At 41.2% G+C, this 9,634-nt stretch overlaps 1 long non-coding RNA gene across 1 annotated transcript; it reads left to right on the forward strand.

The window, feature by feature from the left end:
- The first annotated feature begins 950 nt into the window (after window positions 1–950).
- LOC148182727 (uncharacterized) lies at window positions 951–3,680 on the forward strand. The gene is made up of 3 exons (XR_015774271.1): window positions 951–1,061; window positions 1,433–1,592; window positions 2,500–3,680. It is a non-coding gene; the product is annotated as an uncharacterized LOC148182727 (long non-coding RNA).
- Window positions 3,681–9,634: the final 5,954 nt, after the last annotated feature.

Consider the following 9,634-nt stretch of genomic DNA (forward strand, 5'->3'; position numbering starts at 1 on the left):
CAGCATATATGCAAATTTAATTTTAAGTGAACTGAATGCACACATGCAAGTGAGTAAAAATTCATCTTTTGGGAAGTCTATCTCTATGGCATGAGCCTACGTGTCTGAAATGTATGGATTAGTGTCAGTGGCTGTGGGCAGAGGGGAAGGAGCTCCCATGGAATACTTCCCTTTAACCTATGTGCATGTTCATCTCTTATTTAAGATATTTCACATGTTCCTCTCGAGGTGTCTGTAGAAAATCAGAACCTATTATCATTTCAATGCAGGGAAATGAAGACTGGATTTCTAAGAGTGTCCTGTGCAGGACTGGAAGTCACAAAGCTGCATTTGATGAATCTACTCAATGACACCAGTGGGGCACTTGGCCTGTGTCAGGGGTTGAATCTGGGAAGGGCTGCCAGGTCTTTGATAGCATCCTAATAAACACGAGAAACAAGATCCCAACGAGCTTTAGAGTTTTCTTCCTGACCCTGGGAACTGAGATAAATGGAACTCCCCGTGAAGGAGCATCCCAAAGGAGTCAGCTCAGAAGAGACCAGAAATCCATTTCAAGGTGAAGGAAGTTTCACAAACCCTGCCCTGGCAGTGTCCTAAGGGTGTCTGAGAGCCTCACTGCAAACAAATCCCTGGTGCTGAGGAAAAACACCAGGACAAAGTCCCAGGAGTCCAACTCCTCTCTCCCCACAGGGATGGAGAGATGGTAGAAGGAGGCTGCAGTGGGAATTCTCTCTGAGAAGCAGTTTTGGAAGCAGCTCGCTGTCACAGTCCATCCCAGCACCCCCAGGTGTGACTGGAGCTGCCTGGGTGAGCATCCCAGCACTTCCAAAGGTGGGGCTGTTTGCTGGTAATTTAATTCCTGTTTGGCTGAGGGCTAAGGGGAACTCGGAGTGCCCAGACAGCAACCAGCAGCTCTCAGCTGAGAGCATTTCCTGATCATTGCAGGTGTGGTGGCCTCTCACTGCCCAAAGTGGTAATTGATTGTGTTACCCAGGGGCCTGAGACAGGATTCTATTGCTTCCTTGCCACCTTCCAGTGCCCCCAGCTACAGGATCAGAGGGGTATGTATGTGGGATATCACTCTTAAGACTTTCAGCAGAAAAAAAAATTGTCTCAGAAGATGAGAATCCGTTTCTGATGTGAAATATCTTTTTTTTTTCTTTTTTTTTCCTTCTTTTTTTTTTCCTTCTGGAATTACTTCTGACTTATGAATGAAAATGAGAGGTTTTATGGTGTTGCTGTTTAATGTACTTAAATTCTGATATGACAGACTATACTATCACTACAGGAAGTAAATTAAATCCTCATCAAAGTGTTATGCAGAGCCTCTGGGCTGGGCTATGTAGGACATAGTGCATAAATTGTATCTCTTGGCCCAAGGCACTATAAATCATCTACACTTCTGGCTGCAATTTCCTCTGTATTTCCTTAGCTCCAATGTGCAAGTACAGAGGATGAACAGAAAGTTGGTGGTTTATGCAGCACTGGCCTCCAGACCCAAACCAGCATGTGATCTACTTAGGAGTCACAAGGAATTTCACAAATAAATTTGGAGCTCATTGCAGTGGCTGTCCAGTTTCTGAGTGCTGAAGGTATATTCAAATCTGATTTTCAATACCTAGAAATGTATTGAAAATGAAAGTTGTAGTTGTCTAAAATTCACTTGCAGGCATGGGATATCCAGGGAGGTAGTTTACTGGATTTCAGTGGAGATGTGGCTGCAGGTGACACAGGTTAGGAGACAACACAGGGCACACAAAGCACCATCCAAACATTTGCTCACCCCTCCCACAGCTCAAGGCCCGTGGATGGGGATGGGGACACAGCAATTGCTGCTTGGTGAATCTCTGCACTGGGACATTTGCATAGAATTCTAAATTATTTATACATTTCTTCCAAGTTGCACTGTAAGTACATATGTTAAATTATGTCTAGGACCATATATACAGATATTGGGGATGTGTTGGTGCCTGTAAATTCATAGGGTCATATATTGATCTTTTGACTTAATTATATAGTGTTTTATTGAGTAAATGCCACAGGCAGAAGTTAAGGGAACAAACTACTATCTTTATTAAGAGTGTCTTGATGTCAGCTTGCAAAGGGAGCTGTGCTGCTAAACCATTTTTTCCATTTTTTTTCTGGAGGAAGAATGCTGAGTTGCAATAAAATACTGAATGCCATTAAAAAAACCTCAGGGCAGCCCCTCATCTCTTCCCACAGAGTGGAAAAACACAGGGTCATTAATATGCTCAGGTATTCATACAGAGCATATTTTTTCCAATAAATCTAGGTAATTATCCTCCCTTGTGATGCCCCTAATTGATGTTACATTTACAGTAATAAACACCAAGTGCACGTTATATTGCACAGATATTTAGAAACTGCCAAGGTGCTGTGCCTGAGGGTTTACAGACAAAAGTAAAAATACAACAGACAAGCAGGGGAAAGAAAATAATAAAATATTCTTGGTGAAATTTACTTTCTTGTGGTTTTCAGCTCCAAGGACCTGTTCAGAACTCCCTGTGCTGCTTCATCAGCGATGAGTGAAGCTGCTGAGTCCATGGGTGGGAATTAAGACACAGACACTGCCCACACTGCTGTGATTTCTGTAAGTGCTGAACTGTAAAATCTGCAGGGGCCATCCTTGCCAGGACCACAGGATATCTCCTCAGAGATGATTTAAAATGCAAGGTGTCGTTACCTTGCTGTACTGATAGGTTTTTGTAAAGGTTTAGAAAGTGCCAGACTTGAGCTGCAGTTAGAATTTATTAACTGATAACTGTCCAATTATTAGAATATAGATAAAGAAGGAGAGAAATGGCTCTGTTGATAGAATCTCATGTAATTACACAAATTCCTGGTGCATGTTGCTGTCCCTAAATTGCTGTAAAGCTGACAAAGACATACCTGGTTTCTTGTAGCAGGAATTATTCCCTTGGACTGTATTTTGAAGGAAGCAGTACACCACAGAATTACTGAATTTTCAGCAGGTTGAGACTGAACAATGGCCATTGCCAAGCACTCTCCTGAGTATTACAGAGGATAAACCAAGAAGAGAACGAGAATCTGATTGTTATAAATATCAAGTACCAGTTTAATAGAGTGGGCACTTAGCACTTGAGGCATTTTTGGAGTCCTGCTGTCATAAGACACCGAGTCATCACAAATAATTATTGCTGGTCCTAATGCTGCTCTGACCAGCTTTGTAACAACGCCAGGACAGATTCCTTCAGGTTGTCTGTGTATCTGAGTGTGTGAGCTGTTCCTGTTCTGGCCTTCAGGTTGTTTTCTGTTGAAATGAGCACAAAAACCACCTGGGTCTTTGTGGAAAGTTGGGGTAGTAAATAACTTGGATCCTTCAGCCTTCTCTGTTGTCTCACACTCGCTCACAGCTCCTTTAGGTAATCTCTGCCTTTTCTATCTCATGGTACCAAAAGAGCTAGCCAGTGTAGCTAATAGTGATAAATGTCATTTGTGCAGTTACTGTGTGGTCCTGGGTGGGAACAATGTGTTCTAAACCTTGCTTCTCAGCACTGCCAAGTGGAACAAGAGAGAACGGGGCAGGCTGCAGGGCCACAGCTCTCAGGGTCAGGGTTCCATCCCTGCAGGAAGGGGAGAAATATTCACAGACCCCTGCCACCCCCAGCTCCATCCTGCACAGGAGAGAAATATTCACAGACCCCTGCCACCCCCAGCTCCATCCTGCACAGGAGAGAAATATTCACAGACCCCTGCCACCCCCAGCTCCATCCTGCATTCCCTCAGGTGGCTGCATCCTGTGCTCCTGCATTTCCTCTGGAAGGAGCTGCCTTGCACTCAGACCCTGCAATAACTCTTGTGTACAGCTGCATTTCAGATCTCCTGGCTGTAGGACGTCAAACTTGCACCCATTTTGCCACACACTACATCTCTGTTTACAGATCAGGAATTAAGAAATACCAGAATGGCATGCATTACATTGGCATATATTTTGTATATGAGGATTTATACGTGTGCTGGGCATTTGAGGTTCTCCTCTATGGCTTTTGTAATTTAGAGTTTGCTCTCTGATTGCCTTTGGAGTATCTGCAAGGTTTTTTTGCATTTGCAGGGAATTTACATTTAAAATTGCCTGTGATGTGCTCTCGTTCCACTGCTCTAATTTCTCAATGTCATTTTGAGTATTAGCATTTTTTTTGATACAAGTTAAAGAACTTTGCTCCCTTCTAACCACACAGCCTTCATACTCCCCAAGCATCTATTTACATTCCAGTATGCTTTAGTATGCCTTTTGATAGGAAGACATTGAATTTCCAGTTGTTCCCTTCACTTGCAGACTAGCTTATATTTATAATTTGTTTTATTATTTCTCCTTTTTAATCTTTATATTTCAAGGGAAATGGGATGACACATTTAATCTGAATTTCTCTCATTATGAAGTTTATTTTAACTGACCCAGCTCTTCAGTGAAGGACAGATGATTTGTTTGCAGCTCTGTTGTTCTCCAAGGTGAGCTGGAGGGGATGGTGTCCCCTGCACCAGTCCTCCCACAGGGAGCCCCACGCAGCTCCAGCCTCCAGCCCAGCTCTTCCATCTTCTTTGGCTTCTGTAATTCGAGTTTCTCTGCAATGTTTATTCCTGCCCACCACTGCTCACAGGCACTTTGATCCTGGCAAAGCTCCTGGGGAAAAAGCCAAGCACTGAACACCATCCCAGTCTCTGTCTCTGCTTCTCAGGGACACGGAACAGCTTTTCTGAAATCAAACAAGTGTCTCGGTTCAGTTCCAGACCAGGCTTCAGAAAACAGAGTTTATGTCACACACTCTTGCCTTGTAGCCACCTACCCAGTTAATGTTCCCTTCCTGCCATTGACTACTTGTTTAGAATTCAATTTACATGGAACATGATCCAGAATTTTTGGACAAATATTCCTGGAGGAATTTGTGTGTTTTTTCCCTTTACCCAAGTAAGCTCTAATGGAAGTTCACAGCTGTGGGCATTCTTGAGGTTGGGATCTACTCTGTTAGCTGTGAGTCTTTGTGGCTGCTAACTGTGTTCTGATGAAATGCTTGTGATTGCACCTTTGGGAACAATTCCTGTTTTGGGGGACTTTAAAGCAAAGACTGAAACAAACGGAATTTTTTTAGTGTTTCAAAATGCTTCTGTTAATGATGGTCTAGAGATGTTAATTTTCACTCTTGGTGGATTACAGAAATTTTTGGAAAAAAATGTTCTTTGTATTGGAGAAAGAGAGGCAAGGAAGACATGAAGACATGTCAAGTCTTTGTCCTGAAAAATTCAGATTTATTCCATTTATGAACATAGCTTTTACACTGACTATTTCTCTTCTACTGAATTTTATCTCCCCAGTGTGGCTAAAAGAGCCTCATTTTACAGCTGGAAACAGCAGTCCATTCTGCGCACAGACTTTTGTTTGTGGCTGAAGCATCTCTAATATATATTTGTTATTTGCTGGATGTCAGCAAAAATCAGTTTGTAAGAATGTCTTTTATTATCCCCAGCAGTTTACAGTTGCATAATTTTTGCTGACATGCTCACACAATTGAAGGCAATACCTGTTTCCATTACAAATGAGAGGGTTCTATAAGGGTTCCTGTGTCCTAAATTTCATTTTAAGAGAGTCCTGGAGTTGTAAAGATAGTTAGATAAAGAATTTGGATTTGTCTTCATACCTAGGTTTTAACTCTTACACACAGTTGTTGATTTTCCTCGTGTTTCTCAGTGAGGCAGTGCTCAGCAGGAGAGTGAGTTTCAGTGGTTGGGTGCTGGGGTCAGAAGAAATTCATTTCAGTTGTGTGGATGGGGAAATAGAGCAGTGAGCTCTTGCTGGAAGCAGCTGAGGTTAAGGGCTCTGGCTGTTTTCACAATGTCCAATTGTGTTTCAGTAGACAGTGCAAGTGTTTGATTAACAGCTCCTGCTGATATTCCACACCTTTGAGGGCTCCTCTGTCATGTCTGTGGTCACTGGTCACTGCCAAGGGAGAGAGGGACAATGACTTCATGCATTTTGATTCATTTCAGAGAAAGTGAGAACAGTTCATGTTTCTCATGAGCACCAGGTACTCAGTACAGCTAATGTAATAGATCTCACATATAGCTATAACTGTCCAGGACACACAGGTCCTGGAGTTTGGCTTTGTTTCATTTGTGAGGTCTCTGCCTTCTTAATTTGAGCTTCTAACTCAAATCCCAGATGATACTGAAGAATTATTTCCTTCATTAAACTACAGAACCTGCAATTATCATTAATACTGCTGAACTTGTCTTTCCTGGGAGCAGCTGCTCTGCAGTGCTGGAGGTGCTGTCCTGGATGCTGCTCTCACATCCTCTCCTGTAAAATCTTGGAATGGGGCTCTTGGCTAGGACCTCTTCTCATCATATTTAATATTTTATTTTATTTCATATTTTCTTTATTCTGTCACCAGGTCATGCAGTAGAAGCTGCCTCGTTCCTTTTGCTTTCAAGGGTGGGTGTCACAGGTCTGATTTTCATTAGTGGTTAATCTTAATGTGTGTTTTTGTCCTCTTCCTTTTATTTTCTTTTTATTTTTTTGAGAGTCTGGCAGGACAAGTGCCCACGATCAGCTTGTACAAACAGCCATTGCAGAGATTTAACTAGGAAACACAGGAATAAGGAGGAGTAAACTCAAAGGAGTTCTCTTACTCTATTAATATGCATGACAGGAGCTATTTCCTGAGGCATATCTTTCTTTTAATTGAGTAATTTAGAGTATTTTTGAAAACATATGGAATTAACTTTGAATTTTTTTTTCCACCATGACAGAAGGTGCATGAATGGGAGCCTGAGATGTACTTTTCTTACCCTGTCTGAGATGGTGCTCCAACACAGGCACTTCGCTTTCTCTCAGGTGGAAAATGCTTTGTTTGACACCTCTTTGCGAGCTCACATGAACATCTCCTTTCTCTCACTTTACTGCAGAGGTGATTAATGTACTTTCTGTACCAGTGTGAAACTCGCATTCCTACAAATCCTCTTTATTCCTGCTACTTTTATTGGCTATCTGTGCCCCATTGTGCTGTACACTACATTAAATTTTCAAGTTGTTTTGAGTTGGTGTTCATATGTAAAATTTATTGCATGTGTGATGTAGCTCTCTTATTTTTCCCCCATCACTCCCCCAACTCCCCCCAAAACAGATGTTGCCATAAACTGATATGTCATTTGATCCTGAACTTTTCTTAATGATTGTGGTGGCATTTCTAATATTTCTTAGAGGCAAATGCAGCAGCTGCTAAATGTAATTGTTTCACAAAGGCAATGAAATGCATTTTACCACAGAAACAGTAGAGCTGTGATTCCATGATTGTTGCTCTCCTTGTTCCACTGCAGTGCTGCAGAGCTGGTCTGGTCAGCTCTAGACACAGACACAGCTCCAGAAAATCTCTGGATATTCCCCATTCCTGATCCCAGGGTCCTACAAAAGCCATTGCTGTCTGCTTTTTGTTATTCGTGTTGAACAAATGTCTCACAAATCTGGACAGCTCTGCTACACTAACTCGTCAGGAGACACTTTTACTTTATTTTTTTGTCCTGTTTTAAATTCTCCTCCTTGACTGGGCTTATGCAGACCCATGATGCTTAACCCAGATGAATTTTGTATGAGGCATATTTGGGCTTTCTTTCTGGTCTAGCTCACTGGGGGTGAAATCTGCCATTCTGCTTTATCCCATGAGGTTTTTTCTTTTTTAACAGATTCATAGGAAAAGGATTCAGATAAATTCCCCAGTTACTTTGTACTGTATTTGGGCTTTATTTTCTTTGGTTTTCTACTGAAGAAGTGAAAAGATGTTAAAATGTCTTGCACATGCTTTCTACTGTAGACAGAGATTAAGAAAGATGTAAGACAGTCCAGACTTTGACTTTGGTTGGTTCCACTCTTTCTTCTCCCTTGAGATTCATTTAAATCCTGAACTCCGAGCCAAAACTGAATTTCTTTCATTATTCAAAACACCAGTTGAGGGATTTTATTTTTGCTATCACAGCACAGCTTCCCAGTAATTTTCCTTGCGCTTTTGAAAAATTTACATTGTTCGTAACAATCACTTTGTGCTTTTATGCAACTGAAAATATTTTTAGTCATCTGTTTTAAAGATCAAAATAGCAACTGTATCTCTGCAGAGCACGTGTAGATATCCAGCACTCCTGCTTGTGCCATGGGCTGCTGCACTGCTCGTGGTTCATCACGTCTCGTTTGGAGGAGCTGCAGGTGTTTGGACGTGGAGTTTTAATTGGATCCATTTTAGTAATTTAGTCAGTAAATTAGTAAATTAGTCAGCTAGGAAACTGACTTGGATCCATACCTACATTCAGAAAAGGTTGCATTTCCATCAGTGCATATTAAAAGGTATTAAAGCTCTGGATACTTGGGGTTGCTGATTTCTCCAGTGCCAGTCAGGACTGCAGACACAGAATGAACACAGCTGGGAGCGTGACCCCAGGCACCAAACACAGCAGAGCTCAGCAGCAGTGTGCTCCACTGCAAGTGCTGATTGACACAAAAGCACTGCAGGAACTGCAGCTGCTGCTCAGCCAGCTCCTAGCAGTGCTGCAGTTTAAACTCTTGATTCCAGCTTCCTTAGCAGCAGGAAAAAAAGTGGTAATTAAATTGTTCCAATTTCTAGAATGGGCCTTTGAAGACTGAGAGACAAGACTGATATTTGTAGGAAAAAGTATTTACAATGAACAAGGATTCCAGTTTTGTTTTAGCTTACATATTTGGGAGGAATTTAATGTGTACAACCATCTATATTTTTCCAAATTCAGATACTCAGATGTCTGCAGTCAGAAAAGGCTATTGCTTATTGCAGTGTCTCTGGGGAAAGGAGTGTCTGGGAAAGATTCTGACTTCACCTGGCTGCTCCTGAGTCATCCAGCTGGTGTTATTGGAATTTCCACCAGACTTGAATCTGGCACTGAAACAATGAAATGTTTGCTCACAAAAAAGGAGGAAAAGTATGTGGAAAACTTTGTTTTATGGTGATGAGACGAATACCAGTAAACTGAAATTGTAGCAGGAAATGTTTGTTTCTTGGGAAAGGAAAAAAAAGGGAAGAGACACTGAATTGGATCTTGAATCTTTTAGACTTAATATTTTGAACATAAAGCTCTGAGAATTTATGGCAGTATCATTTTGAATATCACAAATCAGCATTGCATTTTCCTACAAATAGAGACCTTTTCCTGGTATTGAATTGCTTTTTTCTATTTCTCAGTGACTCAGATTCCTTGTTTACATCTATATCTATCTAGCTGTCAGGACATGAGGTTTCATTTCTGAAAGAGCAGACGTGTTTTCTTGCAAATATCACAGTGGAATTTAAAAAATGATGTTTGCCCATGTCAGCTAGGTAAAAGCACTCAGAAATGCCTATCTTGCTTTTCTGTGAAGTTAGGGGTAAAAAAATCCCACAAAATACTTCCTGTAAGATACATAATTTGCTTTAATGATGAATTTATGGATGAGAGAATTTGGATAAACTTAGACATCTAATTTATCCAATAAGCAGCTAATACACAATAAGTGCAACAGGCCCCTAAAGTATTTCCCATGCTCAAAAACTACCAATGTTTTTTTTTGCCTTTTCAGTTTCTTCAATGATTTTTATTAACT

Source organism: Pseudopodoces humilis, chromosome 20 (assembly GCF_049639895.1).
Source record: "Pseudopodoces humilis isolate 2021_Gansu_Grassland_sample_001 chromosome 20, ASM4963989v1, whole genome shotgun sequence".
Taxonomy (NCBI): domain Eukaryota; kingdom Metazoa; phylum Chordata; class Aves; order Passeriformes; family Paridae; genus Pseudopodoces; species Pseudopodoces humilis.